The sequence below is a fragment of the Pan paniscus genome, chromosome 13 (assembly GCF_029289425.2).
Source record: "Pan paniscus chromosome 13, NHGRI_mPanPan1-v2.0_pri, whole genome shotgun sequence".
Taxonomy (NCBI): domain Eukaryota; kingdom Metazoa; phylum Chordata; class Mammalia; order Primates; family Hominidae; genus Pan; species Pan paniscus.
Genome location: NC_073262.2, coordinates 78,898,292 through 78,912,510, shown reverse-complemented (window position 1 = coordinate 78,912,510; position 14,219 = coordinate 78,898,292). Strand labels below are relative to the sequence as shown.

Below are 14,219 nucleotides of genomic sequence, written 5' to 3'. Positions count from 1 at the left end.
TTCTGGGAAGCATTAAAGGCCCAGTAGATATTAGTAATCTTAAATTTGAAATAGTCAACATAGTCGTTTTTGTCTTGTCTTATTCAATGGCACAGATCAATTTTTATTAGGAGAGTGGGATTTAAGCAAGGTTTTAGTTTCTCCAGGTGAGTATGGTAAAGGGAGAAAGGACAAGGGTGTCAGAGTGTAGCAAGGATTCAGTTATAACAGTGGTTTCCAACCCTTTTGGCATCAGGGACTGGTTTCTTGAAAGACAATTTTTCCAGGAACAGGGCCTGAGGGTGGGTGGGGGAGTCAATTTTTCTAGCAGCGAGAGCTGGGGAGGGGGAAGGGAAGTAGGGAGGATGGGCGTGGTGGTTTCGGGATGAAGCTGTTCCACCTCAGATCATCAGGCATTAGTTAGATTCTCAGAAGGAGCACCATAACCTAGATTCCTTGCACATGCAGTTCACAATAGGGTTCCAGCTCCTATGAGAATCTAACGCTGCTGCAGATTTGACAGGAGGCAGAGCTCAGGCAGCAGGGCTGGCTCACCTCCTGCTGTGTGGCCCAGTACTAGTCTGAGGCCCAAGGGCTGGGGACCCCTGAGTTATAAAGAACGATATTATTTGCCAAAACTCAACAAATGTAAACTTAAGATTTGTGCATTCCTTCATAAGTACATTTTACATCAAAAGAAGAAAACTATAAGCAAATATTGAACTTGATATGCATGCTGAAATATTTAGGGTGAATATACGGAATCTGTGATTTACTTTGAAATATATTTATTTATTTTTCTCTTTTATTTAGAAACTGATGTTTATTTTCCATCAGCGTTATTTCCATGTTGCTTAAGTGCCTATGCAAGAACAGCTTAAGAGCTTAAGACCATTCAGTGGTTGCTTCTACCCATTCAGTGGCCGGAGCAGTGGGAGCTGCACACCAGCCTCCCGTGGCAGGCTAAGCACTCCAGGCTTCAGTAGGGAACTGCTGAATAAGCACAGAGGGCACCTGCATGCGTTCAGACCAGTCTGCACCCTCAGACTGAGTAGCGGAGAACTCAGGAGCTGGCATAGTCCATTCACCCTGAAATTCCTCGTTGGTCACAGTCTTTTCAGCAGCAGCCTGGTCTTTTTCCATCTCTTCAGGATCTCTGCAGATGTAGAAATCAGGCATGACATCCCACGGATGTTTGTGGGAAATGGTGCCAGGCATGTGCAGGACTTTCTGGGCCAGCATCCACCACATCAAACCCCCTGAGTGAGCTCCCTTGTTGTTGCATGGGATGACAACGTCCACATAGCGCAGAGGAGAATCTGTGTGACACAGAGCAATGGTAGGTAGGTTAACATAAGATGCCTCTGTGAGGGGCTAGTGGTCAGCCCTGGGATTAGTAACCACCAGAAGCCACGGCTCCTGGAAGGCTGCCTGGATCTGGTTAGTGAATGTTCTAGGAGTGAAGCAGCCAGTAACAAGAGTGGCTCCAGTGACAGCAGCAAATATCAGCGTGGCTTTCTGGCCAGTTTTCCTGGAGGATATGACACTGACATCAGCAGGGATTTCAATGACAACAATGGCACGAGCTGCCAGCAGAAACTTCTCCCAGGTCTTCTTCTGATTTAGGATGTAGATGCCATCACTTTTCATATAGATGTACTGTTCCATTTGGAAGTCAAGGTTGGTGCCACCTAAGTGGATTCCTGCTGAAAGGAACTTGAAGACATCCTCCTCCTTCACTGGCAGGACATCAAGGGCTCTGGACATTGTGAACGTTTTCCTTTAAGTTATGAAGGGAATCCAGAACAACACAGTATGGATCCCTCTGCGGGTAGCGCGGAAAGGCAAAATATATTTATAAAATGATGAATTGGATCAGGTGCAGCGGCTCACACCTGTAATCCCAGCACTTCCGGAGATCTAGGCAGGCAGACTGCTTGAGCTCAGGAGTTTGAGACCAACCTGGGCAACCTGGTGAAACCCTGTCTCTACAAAAAAAAATAATTAGCTTGGTGTGGTGGTGTGCACCTGTAGTCCCAGCTATTCGGGAGGCTGAGGTGGGAGGATTGCTTGAGCCTGAGAGGCGGAGGTTGCAGGGAGCTGAGATCGCACCCAGAACTGTACTCCAGCCTGGGTAACAGAGTGAGTGAGTCCATCTCAAAAAAAAAAAAAATTGATGGATGGATAGAGAAATGGCTACATGAATAAATATATAATAAAGCTTAATGGCTGAATTTAAGTGATGGATATATGGGTAGTCACTATAAAATCTTTCCATTTTGCTGTTTGAAAATTTTTATAACAAATATCAGGGGGAAAAAATGTCTTGAATTTTTTTGTGACCATTTTATCTTCTCAGCCAGACTATTAGCTCCGAAGAGCAAAGGCAGTTACATCTGGAAGGTTATCTAGTTATATTTCTTATTTCACAGATGAGGAAACTAAGTCCTGAAGATACTAAATGACTTTATCAAGATCAGGTGGCAACCGGGTGCGGTGGCTCACGCCTGTAATCCTAGCACTTTGGGAGGCCAAGGCAGGTGGATCGTTTGAGTCCAGGAGTTCGAGACCAGCCTGGACAACAAGGCAAAACCCCGTCTGTACAAAAAATACAAAAATTAGCCAGGCATGATGGCACTCGCCTGTAGTCCCAGCTACTTGGGAGGCTGAAGTGGGAAGATCACTTGACCTAGAGGGAGCAGAGGTTGTAGTGAGCAAGATCATGCCATTGCACTCCGGCCTGGGCAACAGTGCAAGTCCCTATCTCAAACAAACAAACGAACAACAGCAGATGGCAAGTTAGGGACATACTTGATTCCATACTTAGTTTCTTCTCATTACACTAGGGACAACTGAAGCCCATAACTCAGGCCTAGAGGATCCATGGAAGGGCTCCTGGAATGCCCATAAAACCCCAAATTCTGAATGTAAAATTTAAGTATATGTTCAAAGATACATTTTCTTTTCTTTTCTGTTTTTTTAAGGCAGTACTTTTATTTTTTCTTACACAATGATGTGTTGCTGGAGCCTAAAGATGCATTTTCTAAGGAGAAAAGTCATAGCTTTCAAAAGATCCTTAAGTGGTCTATGACTCAAAAGGAGTTCCTGACTCTAAAAAGTTACTAGGACTAACTTTATTTCCATCAAATTCCTCCTTGAAAATAGTGAGCACAGTGTTAAGACATTCAAGAAATATCTTTAAACTGATAATATTTTACTGATAATCCATGTTAAGCTAATATTTTTAACTGATTAGTGATAATGGTATTCAAAAAAGCTTTTTGGAGTTCCAAGACAGATTGTAAGAGCGTGTAATGTGAGCCACTCAAGCCCTTTAGAGTTTTTAACTATTTTTTATCTTGTCTCACACAAGGCTGTGGTGACCCACATGAAGTTGGCTAAGTTCTGAAAACATATTTATCTTTTTATTTTTTACTTCCTTGACCTTTGGAGATCACTGTGTTGCTTAGCAAAATCCATCCAGAGCTTTCCCTTCTTAATTTCCAAGCAAAATAGTTTATTGTAACATCCTTCAGGTTCAGGCTATAAGTTGTTCTGCCTTGAGTATGCACTTAGCAAGGGGTTGCCTCCAAGTATAGAGTTAGGCCTGTGAGCTCTAACCTTGTCCTCTGCTCTACCATTAGTTAGAGGAAAGCCGACTTCCTGAGCATTAGCTTTTTTTAACCTATAGACTAAATTTAACATCTCCTAAGGTATCCCACAAGGTTTTGTTAGCATAAGTAAATTGATATTTTAAAAATAGCTTGTAGAATATGACACAGAACTTAAAAATATGGTGTTACTTTTGGTCAAGGAAAAATATATATGTCTTATTTGTATACTCTAAGAAACCAAACACTAAATTATGGAAGAAATAAATAATTTGGCAGAATTTCTTCCAACATTCAGGGAAAATATTCCATATCTCATAGAAGGGTCACTTTCCCGAGTGACCCTTCCATCTACATGTGCCTGAGTTTGCCATTCCTCTATTTTTATTTCTCAACTCAGTCAATGCCTAACATTTGTTATATCACAAAAGCATATAAACATGAATTTTCAGGTTTCTTCTGAATCTCCCAGAGATAAACTGAATAGATACATCAGCACAGCTAAAACAAGACTGTCTGTAAATCTGCTTGGGCTGTCAAAAGAAGAAGAGAAGAAGAATTGTGCAGGAAGTAAAAGAGTCAATGAGACAAATTAAAGGAAATAAAGAATTCTGGTGTGGATTGAACTGACAAGCTCAAGAACAAAATGATAAAGACCTTTAATCACGTCAGAAAGTCTATAAAGCTATGTAAGTACAAGAACTAGCAAATGTTAATAATAAACCTTATCCTATTACATAAGAGGCAAAATGAACTGCCAAAACTCCAGAAAGGTCAGATCTATCATATATTGTATCTGTATTGAATGCTCATATTGAAAACTAATTGGAAGTCTAATGAATAACTTGCTTTGCTAAGAAAGAATGATCTGTTAATGCATCGGATGATTTAAAATTTAGAAGACTCCTGGAACCCTATGATTGCCACAAGATCATGCCTGAATTAGCCTGCTGTGGGATGACATACAAGGAACAAATGAGCTGTCCCAGTGGAGGCCACGCTAGATTAGGCAAACAGCTGGTCAACTGTGAGAGAGCCCTAGCTGAGATCAGAAAAGCCATACAGTCAAGCCCTGCCAAAATCAGCAAAACTGCCCAGCCAACACAGAGTTCAGTCCCTCCGTAAAGAATATCCTTGATGAGGTGGGATGAGGTGGGAGCAAAGGGAGGATGGGAAGACCAGTGAAGAGGCTACTACAATATGCTATGCTAATAGCTCCCAAACTACGGGATCAATGTTAACATCACTAAAAGAGAGATAACAGGCCAGGAGCAGTGGCTTACGCCTGTAATCCTAGCACTTTGGAAAGCTGAGGCAAGTGGATCACTTTAGGTCAGGAGTTCAAAACCAGTCTGGCCAACATGGTGAAACCCCGTCTCTACTGAAAATACAAAAAAATTAGCTGGGCATGGTGGGAGGCACCTGTATTCCCAGCTACTTGGGAGGCTGAGACAAAAGAATTGCCTGAAACCAGGAGGTGGAGGTTGCAGTGAGCTGAGATCACCCTACTGCACTCCAGCCTGGGCAACAGAGTGAGACTCCATCTCAAAAAAAAAAAAAAGAGAGAGAGAGAGAGAGAAAACAGGCATTATTTGCCTCCTGATGTGATGCATAGGGAATACACAATACCACTTAGGGAGTAGTCTTCCCTCAAATAGAACCTGCTCTGATTAAGTATCCATATCTAACTACAAATTTGCAAGAAATATAGGGGACAGAAAACATATTAAACAATGACGGGGGTTGCAATCGCATAATCTGGAATATGGAAAACCCTACAGGACAAATTAGCTGGTTTCTTCAACAAATAAAGGGTAAATATAAGGAGGGGGGAATCTAGACTAAAAAATATTCTATAGACAAATTGGCTTTAAAATACATATTTATGAAGGAATCAGGAATTTGGACAATGACTGGATATTTAACAATATCAGGGAATTATTAGGTTTTTTATAAAAGATGTGATAATGGTATTGTGGTTACTTTTTTTGAGTCCTTATAGAAATACATACTGAAATACTTATGAATGAAAAGATATATTTGGATTTTCTCCTAAATAATGCACCTGGGAGTGGGGAAGTGAGTGGGGTACAGTATGAACAAAATAAGATTAGACGTGAATTGGTAATTATTGAAGCTGGTTGATGGGTACGTGGGGGTTCATTATATTTTTCTCTCTACTTTTGTGTATCTTTGAATTTTTCCATCAAAAATGTTTTAAAATTTTGGAAGAATATCATTTATATACAACATATGACAGGAAAAGGTTCATGGATACCGCTCTTCCTCATCATTGACAATTAAGCTCTGCTATTGCAAAAAGCCTTTCTCCCTTTGCAGACATGTCCTCTGGAGACTCTCCAGTGATATTATTAGTGCAATGATCCCCCTGGGCTAGAAAGTGGCTCAAACCAATATAAGAATGAAATTCGATTCAGCAATCCTACTTGTGGGAATTTACCCAAAAGATTCAAAATCAGTGTGTCCAAGAGATGTCTGCACTCCCATGTTCACTGCAGCACTATTGATGTAGCCAAGTTATAAAACCAACCTCATCAACAGATGAATAGATAAAGAACACGTGGTACATATGCATAATGGAGTACTATTCAGACTTAGAAAGAATTTCTGTCATGTGCAACAACACGGATGAAATTGGAAGACATGCTAAGTGAAATAAGCCAGACACAGTAAGACAAATACCGCATGTTCTCACTTATATGTGGAATTTAAAACATTCAAACTTATAGAAGCAGAGAGTAGAATGGTGGTTGCCAGAGGCTGGGGTGTGGAAGAAATGGGGAGATAATGGTCAATGAGTACAAATCCTCAATTAGGAGGATTAAGGGTTTTTTTTTTAGCTCTATGGGTACGGCATGGTGAATATAGTTAATAATAATGTATTGTACATTCCAAAATCACTAGGAGTGCATTTCAAGTGTTCTCGCCACATAAAATGATAGGTATTTGAGGTGATAAATATGTTAATTAGCTTGATTTAATTATTCTACATTATATTCATTAATCATGAAATCATTTTGTACCCCCATAAAATATATACAATTATAACTTAGCAATTTGCAATAAAATTTTTTAATTAAAAAAAATTTTTAAAGGTTGAAATGAAAGCATTGTAGTGACACGTATGTATAATGTGTGCTATCCACTACAGTATTTATTTTAATGTACAAATACATACTATGTATTTTATACATAGTCACTGGATTACTTTATTATCCTTCTAAAATTAGACTTATAAAATTATCCAGATTTTTTATTATTAAAATAAAATGTTCATGACCAAAAAACCTAAACAGTACAGAAGATGAGGAAAAGGCAAAAAGTAAAAGTTCTTCCTCTGAACACCCAGTCAGTCTCACTCTCAGTGGTGTGGAATCACTTAATTAACACATTCTTGAGTATCCTTTCAGAAATGTTCAATGCATAATTGTGTGTGTGCTGGAAAAAGTTGTTTTTAAGGAATATTGATTAAGCACAAGGGTGACCTGGCTTTTGGTTAATTTTATTGTAAATAATTGTTAGTTAATATATAATACATCTTTGTTTTGCAGAAATACTTTTATATTCACAAAGAAGGCATACAGCTTAATCATAGCCCTTTTGTCATATGAGTATCCATATCATTATAACATAGTTATTTATGTTTGTATTGATCATTTGAAAATATAACTGAATTTTCACCCTAATATAAAAAAGATACATTAAAATGAAAACACATTAATGACTTACCATTGTTTCTTTCTTTAAACCCTTCAAATTGAAATTGTTCAATAGATTTTCCTTTGGGGCTATTATGTTGCTGTCTTACATCAACAAAGTAATACAAAATTTTAGGGTATGAAAAGAAAACAAGATTGGTATCTTGCTTATTCTTATATTATCTGCCTGAATTAAAAATTAAAATAAAAATGGTAGATATATGCAATAAAATTTCAAAATATATTAAAATTATGAGGGTATTTCTTTTATATTACCTTTCTGTATGTTGTAACATTCATATTTAAAAAGTTGTAAGATTTGCAGCAATAAAACAGAAACGATTCATTCTTTAAAAAATTTAACCACTAATTTTCCACAGAACTACATGATTAAAGATGGCTTTCAAATGAACATTGACTACGAGTGTTTTTTTTTTCTATTAATTTTTTTTTTTACCACATTTCAAGATTCATCTGAGGCTTGAGTTATCCATTACCAAGTTGTTTTTTAATGCTTCCCCATTGGCATGTGCTTATTTTGTTTGTGTTCTTCCAGTGATTACTGATTCTTCAAATTACTGAAAAAGAGAAGAAGGAGAAGAAAGGCAACTCTTACCTTGGTGACATGCAGAGCTGGTTTCAAGGGTGCATGATGTGCACAGTCACAGAGTCCCACAGTCAGAAGTGTCTCATGGTTGGTTTAATGCTCTGCGGTCACCATCTTGAAATTCATAATAATGTTATCTTAAACTTGTATTTTGTAAGTGAAGCCCGAAGAAACATTTTGTGCATGAACAATATGCACAATATGTTTGTATAGTGTTCCTTGCCACCTCATTTGCATACAGCCTTCTGATGTTCCATGAGCAGAGAATTCCAGTGGACCCAGCATGGGAGATCAGCAAGACAGAAGCAAATAGATAAACATTTTATGGGAGCCACTGGCTTCCACAGAGTGTTGGTAGAACAGGCATGTATCAAAAAGTGGAATAAAAAACAGTTGTTAGGTTTTTTGCATCATTTCCAGTGTTCTGGTAAGAACAAAATACATATGCATGCACAAGCTACAAAATACAAATTATATTATATCAGTGGTTCTAAATACAGTTTTGCATTTAAAACTGGCATTCCATAATATAAAGATGAATGGTTTTAAAAAATTATGCCAATAATTTAAATTTTTAATTTTTCTTCACTTAGACCAGCATTAAATAACAAACAACACCATGACAAGTCAAGAAAAAGACTGTGGAAGCAAGAAAAAAGCTTTATATTTAAGTATCTTTAATGGCACTTTTCCCCAGATTTCAAAACAAGGGCCCTGTGTTTTCATTTTGCACGGGGCCTCACAAATACGGTAACCAGTACTGGTTACACATTCTTTGTCTTCCCCCAGAATCCTCCTGCAGGAAGCATCTGTCTTCTATTCTAAAGTCATTAGTTCACCCTTGCAGCTGAGTTTGGGCTGGAGAAAGGACATCTTTATTTTGGCAAATGGCAGAAGAACTGGCAAACAGAAATAGCAAAAGGAATAGACATGTTTCCTGAACTCTAGTATGGTAAAATGCTTAAGCTCTTACAGATTAGGTTTTCTTTGCTTCATTGTGGTTTACAGCTATGGATTTTTCACACTGAAGGGCAGTTGTCAAATAAATATTTTTCCTTCATCACTTCTTTACACTCAAGACTTCTCAGTATCAGTACCATCTTACTATGAATTCATTTTATCTTAGAGCTACTAGAAATGATTTAAGACCAACAAAAAGCTGTGTTATTAATTTTTATTTTGTGCTTTTTGTCATTGTCTCTATGAACCATTTTCAGATTGTTTCAACAAATATTATTGGAGAGCCAGCTTTATGAGGACCACTGTGCTAGACACTGGGGACACCCAGTGAAAAAGAGTCCCCACCTGCCAGGGGTTTAGTTCTAATCATCCTCCAGAGGGAATAAATGGGGCCAAAATATGATGGTGAGGGCTGGTTTATGTGGAAAGTTCTTTGGGTTTTGTTTTTTTTCTTCACACAAAGTGAACTCTATTCTTTGCGGTACATAAATCACTCCCTAATAGTGAGGTAAGTCCATTAAGTTAACTTAGAGCGCCACTGGTTATATTATTGCTGCAGGAAATGGCAAGTCAGGATTGCAACAGACTCATTTTAGAGGAAGAAATGCCCCTTTGAAAAAAACTATTGTTGTCCTTTGGAGTTGAAATTTCTTTCCCTGATTTTTAAAGCCAAGTACAGAAAGGCTGTTTAGGAGAATGAGACTAAAATAAAACTCCCTAAGTCCCAAATCTGTGATTCAGAGTAACTCCACTGACAATAATCAAAATCATTCCTCAAGTCGTGGCAGGCTGCTGTTATCCTTCCAGAGTCCATTTATCCATAAGTCTCTGAGGCCCTTTGTTTTCAACATTCACTCCTTCTTCTTCATTCCTAACACCTACATTAAGAGTGATCAATTGTGATGTGCTTCTGACACCAGGTTCTTGAGAGTGGTGCTTTTAGCTTTATTAGAAAACTCTTCCTGAAAATGGTTTAATGTATATTTTAAATTATGTATTTAACATGGAAAAACAAACTTTTTGAGACTTGATTTCATGAAATTCTCATGGATACTTTATTCCCAATAGTTCCCAGTTACATCATATTTATCTATTCCCCAACATTTATTCTTTCCTTCTTCCTTGCAATAATACTGATTTTTAGCTGAGCAACCTGGAATAAACCCCACCAGAACAAATTTAGCCACCTGGAATAAAGACATTTCCCAGCTAGGTATCACCACATGACTAAGCTTTATATAATATCCCTTCCTGTTAGCTGCAATGCACATGTAATAGCTGGAACTTTAGCAGCCACTTTGGACTATGAGATGGAACATCAAAGACAGGAAAACAAAAAGACAGAAGTTTGAATCCCTGATGATTTCAAAGACTGCCTACTTCTAGACTTTTTTTTTTTTTTTTTTGAGGCAGTCTTGCTCTGTCACCCAAACTGGAGTGCAGTGGCACGATCTCAGCTTACTGCAACCTCTGTCTCCAGGGTTCAAGCAATTCTCCTGCCTCAGCCTCTTGAGTAGCTGGGACTACAAGCATGCGCCACCACACTTGGCTAATTTTGTATTTTTAGTAGAGACAACATGGGGTTTCACCATGTTGGCCAGGCTGGTCTCGAACTCCTGACCTCAGGTGATCTGACCACATGGGCCTCCCAAAGTGCTGGGATTATAGGCTTAGTCACGGCGCCCGGCTGACTTATAGACTTTTAGATGAAAGAAAAGTGCAACTCCATCTTGTTAAAGTCACTGTATTACTTTTTGTGTCTCTGTTACTTGCAGCTAAACCTAATTCTAAGTGATAATTTATTATAGATTCCTTGTTCATTCTGCCTAGATGAATGCAGTCTTTTTTTTTTTTTCTTTGAGACGGAGTCTTGCTCTGTCGCCCAGGCTGGAGTGCAGTGGGGCCATCTTGGCTCACTGCAAGCTCTGCCTCCCGAGTTCGCGCCATTCTCCTGCCTCAGCCTCCCGAGTAGCTGGGACTACAGGCGCCCGCCACCACGCCTGGCTAATTTTTTGTATTTTTCGTAGAGACAGAGTTTCACCATGTTAGCCAGGATGGTCTCGATCTCCTGACCTCATGATCCGCCCATCTTGGCCTCCCAAAGAGCTGGGATTACAGGCGTGAGCCACTGCGCCCTGCCGGTGAATGCAGTATTAATACTTATTCTTTTTTCTCTACCTTGAAATTTATTGCTCCTTTGGCTAGAGAATCCTTAAGGAATATTATATTTTTCACAGTTCAGTTAATTCATCTTTGTTATAAAAATGACTTAAACAATATAAGAGCAACAAATATTAAAGTAATAGGTGTAAATAGCAGTTATTGGTTTTCTGTCAATGCATATTCTAATTCTGCTAAGACTTTGAGTTTGGCTTATCTAGAGCACTTAGCACTGAGCCCACCTCTGGATTGGTTTCTGGTCCTACCCATTTCACCAGCTTCCACAAATCAATGTTTAATTAGCAAAATAAATAAATTAATTAAATTGAATTAAGGAACAGAGCATCTGAGTACCACCTCAAACCTGTATCAAGTCTGATGGGAGCATCATGTCTCCTTCTAAGTGGAACATGGGAGAGCATGTCCTGAGATGACATTAAGGAATTGCTAGAATGAGGGAGCCAGGAGATGATGCTGAAATTATAACCTGAAGACTACTGGTGTCCTTCCAATCCAAATGACAAGGTGAGAACTCGATGGACAAATGAGTTATAGAGTCACCAGCAGAGAGAGTCTCAGACGGATGGGGGAACACCAGACTGGGTCTACAAAAACGCTTTAGGACTTAGTCCAGCAGCAGAGTAAGCGCTGGTGGGGAGGGGGCATTACCGAGTGCCTTCCAGACACAAGTGAGAAGGATGTTCCAATGGCCTAAAAATTAAAAAGAAGACCTAAGATCATGAGCAAATTACTACAAATGTGAGAAGAACATGCTGGCTGAAATAAAAATAAAGTACCTAAATAGATAACTAAATAAAAATAAAAGTTTTGAAGAAAGTTATGGACAAAATTACCATGCTTTAATTGGTGTAACTTTTTAATTTGAATTTTTGGGTACCTAGATGGATGAGATGACATTAATACCAAGTGATGGTGACCAATATAAGGTCTACTGTCCATTTTAAACTACTCAGTTTCCCTGCACAGAACTATTTCCATCATGAAAATCCTGATGCATAAATAACATTCACTTTAACTCAAAGTAAAAAAGACCAGGAGTGTTGGAAATTAAATTAGTAATTGAAGAGAACCACTCCCAAACAATCTCAAAATATACTTGTTTGAATTACTGGGCACTTTAGTTCCTAAGAGAGCAATGGTAAAATATATCAGCCAGTGGCAATAAATATCAAGAATTTAGCAAGAAAACTAAAACAATAGTTTGTGACTGAACGCCAGTGAGCCTCAGATAAAGTCTTTACTTTACCATTCTCTTTAATGAGGTGGGTTGGAAAACGGTTTCTCAACCCTGAGAGTTGAAGCCAGTTTAGCCACAGAGCTCCCTGTTCTTTCCTCTTTGGTCTTTTCCTTATTTGAAAAGGGTTTTCACAATGGGGTAGGGTGGCTCACCAAGAACGGGAGCATCTGAGCCCCCAGGAAGAAGGACTGGAATGCAGGAGCTGGCCCAGTCTATCAGACATCTGGAGCTATACAGTCTGATTTGACAGCTGTTTCAGAGTGTACAGAGAGCTAAGCAGGCATTATTCCCAATCTCATTTCCTTCTTTACTTTGAGGCTAGGTACCTGTGATGCCTTTGACACTATGGCAGACAGAGTAACAAACTCTGACTTACTAACAGGAAACATAAAAAGTATTTACTGAATATTGTCTATATGCTTGGTACTCAAAGGATGCAAAATAATAGATACGAGTTCTGCCCTATCCTTATGAGGAAGTTGGCAAAACAAGGAACGAACACATATAATGATCTCTTCATGTATCCCTGACCTCTCTTAGACTGTAAGCTCTATGAGAGTAGGGTCTGTATTCATCATATTACAACTGCTCATAATAACCCAGTTCCTGCCCACTCAATAAATACCAAAAATGAATAAACATGAGCCATTGAAGTAACAATACAAGGAAGCCTCTACACAGTTATGTACCAAAGAGAGAAGTAGACAATTAAAGCTAAAAGCAGTTATAGAAAGCAAGACAGCTAAGTAGACAGTCAGTGGGTTTAAAAGTGAGATTAGGCCAAGTGCAGTAGCTCATGCCTGTAATGAGCTCATGCCTGTAATGAGCATTTTGGGAGGCCAAGGTGGGCGGGTCACCTGAGGTCAGGAGTTCGAGACCAGCCTGGGCAACATGGTGTAACCCCCATCTCTACTAAAAATACTAAATTAGCCGGATGTGGTGGCGCATGCCTGTAGTCCCACCTCCTCGGGAGGCTGAGGCAGGAGAATCACTTGAACCCAGGAGGTTGAGGTTGCAGTAAGCCAACATTGCACCACGCACTCTAGCCTGGGTGAAAGAGTGAGACTCCATCTCAAAAACAAAACAAACAAACAAAAGTGAGATTAGTGTTGGTCTTTCCCATTACCTGCAGAATAGAAGAAGTTCTCTCAGCTGGCTGGAGCCTGACTTTGGGATCTTGACTCTGCCCCATCAAATGTATAAAGCATTCTCAAGAGAGGACATAAAGTGGCAAATGCCCCAGCTCCAATGTCAAGGCTATCTTTCCCATATAGAACAACAGTGGTATCTTGGTAGGGTTTCTCAGGACAATCTCTTATCTGGAGTCTGGGGATCTCCAAACAAATGACACTGTAAAAACACTTTCTTTGGTCACTAGACTGTTCGTTGAAGAATTCAAAGCCTGAATGCCTTAGATACTGCTTTGGTTTGGGTGTGGTTTGTACCCACCAAAACTCGTGTTGAAATTTGATCCCCAATGTGCCAATGTTGGTAGGTAGGGCCTAGTGGGAGGTGTTTAGGTCCTGGGAGCAGGTCTCTCATGAATTGATTAATTCCCTACCAAGGGGTTGAGTGAGTCCTCACTCTTATGGGAATGGATTAGTTTCTGAGACAGTGAACTGTTAAAAAGAGTATGGCTCCCTCAGTTTCTCTCTCTTGCTACCTCTCTTGCTGTTTGATCTCTTTGCACATGCCTGCCTTGATTCTGCTTTCTGCCATGAATGGAAGCAGCATGAGACAGAAGCTGAGCAGATGCTGGCACCATGCCCCTTGAACTTCCCAACCTGCAGAACCCTGAGCTAAAGAAACCTCTTTTCTTCATAAATTATTCAGCCCCAGGTGTTTTGTTATAGCAACACAAAGTAGACTAAGACAAATGCAAAGCTTGATTATAATACTGTAATTTAAGTGTGAATGATAGGCTT

At 39.3% G+C, this 14,219-nt stretch overlaps 1 pseudogene; it reads right to left on the bottom strand.

Annotated features, from left to right (window-relative positions):
• Window positions 1-802: 802 nt before the first annotated feature.
• On the bottom strand, window positions 803-3,521 carry LOC100989583 (small ribosomal subunit protein uS2-like; annotated as a pseudogene).
• Between the last annotated feature and the right edge of the window lie 10,698 nt (window positions 3,522-14,219).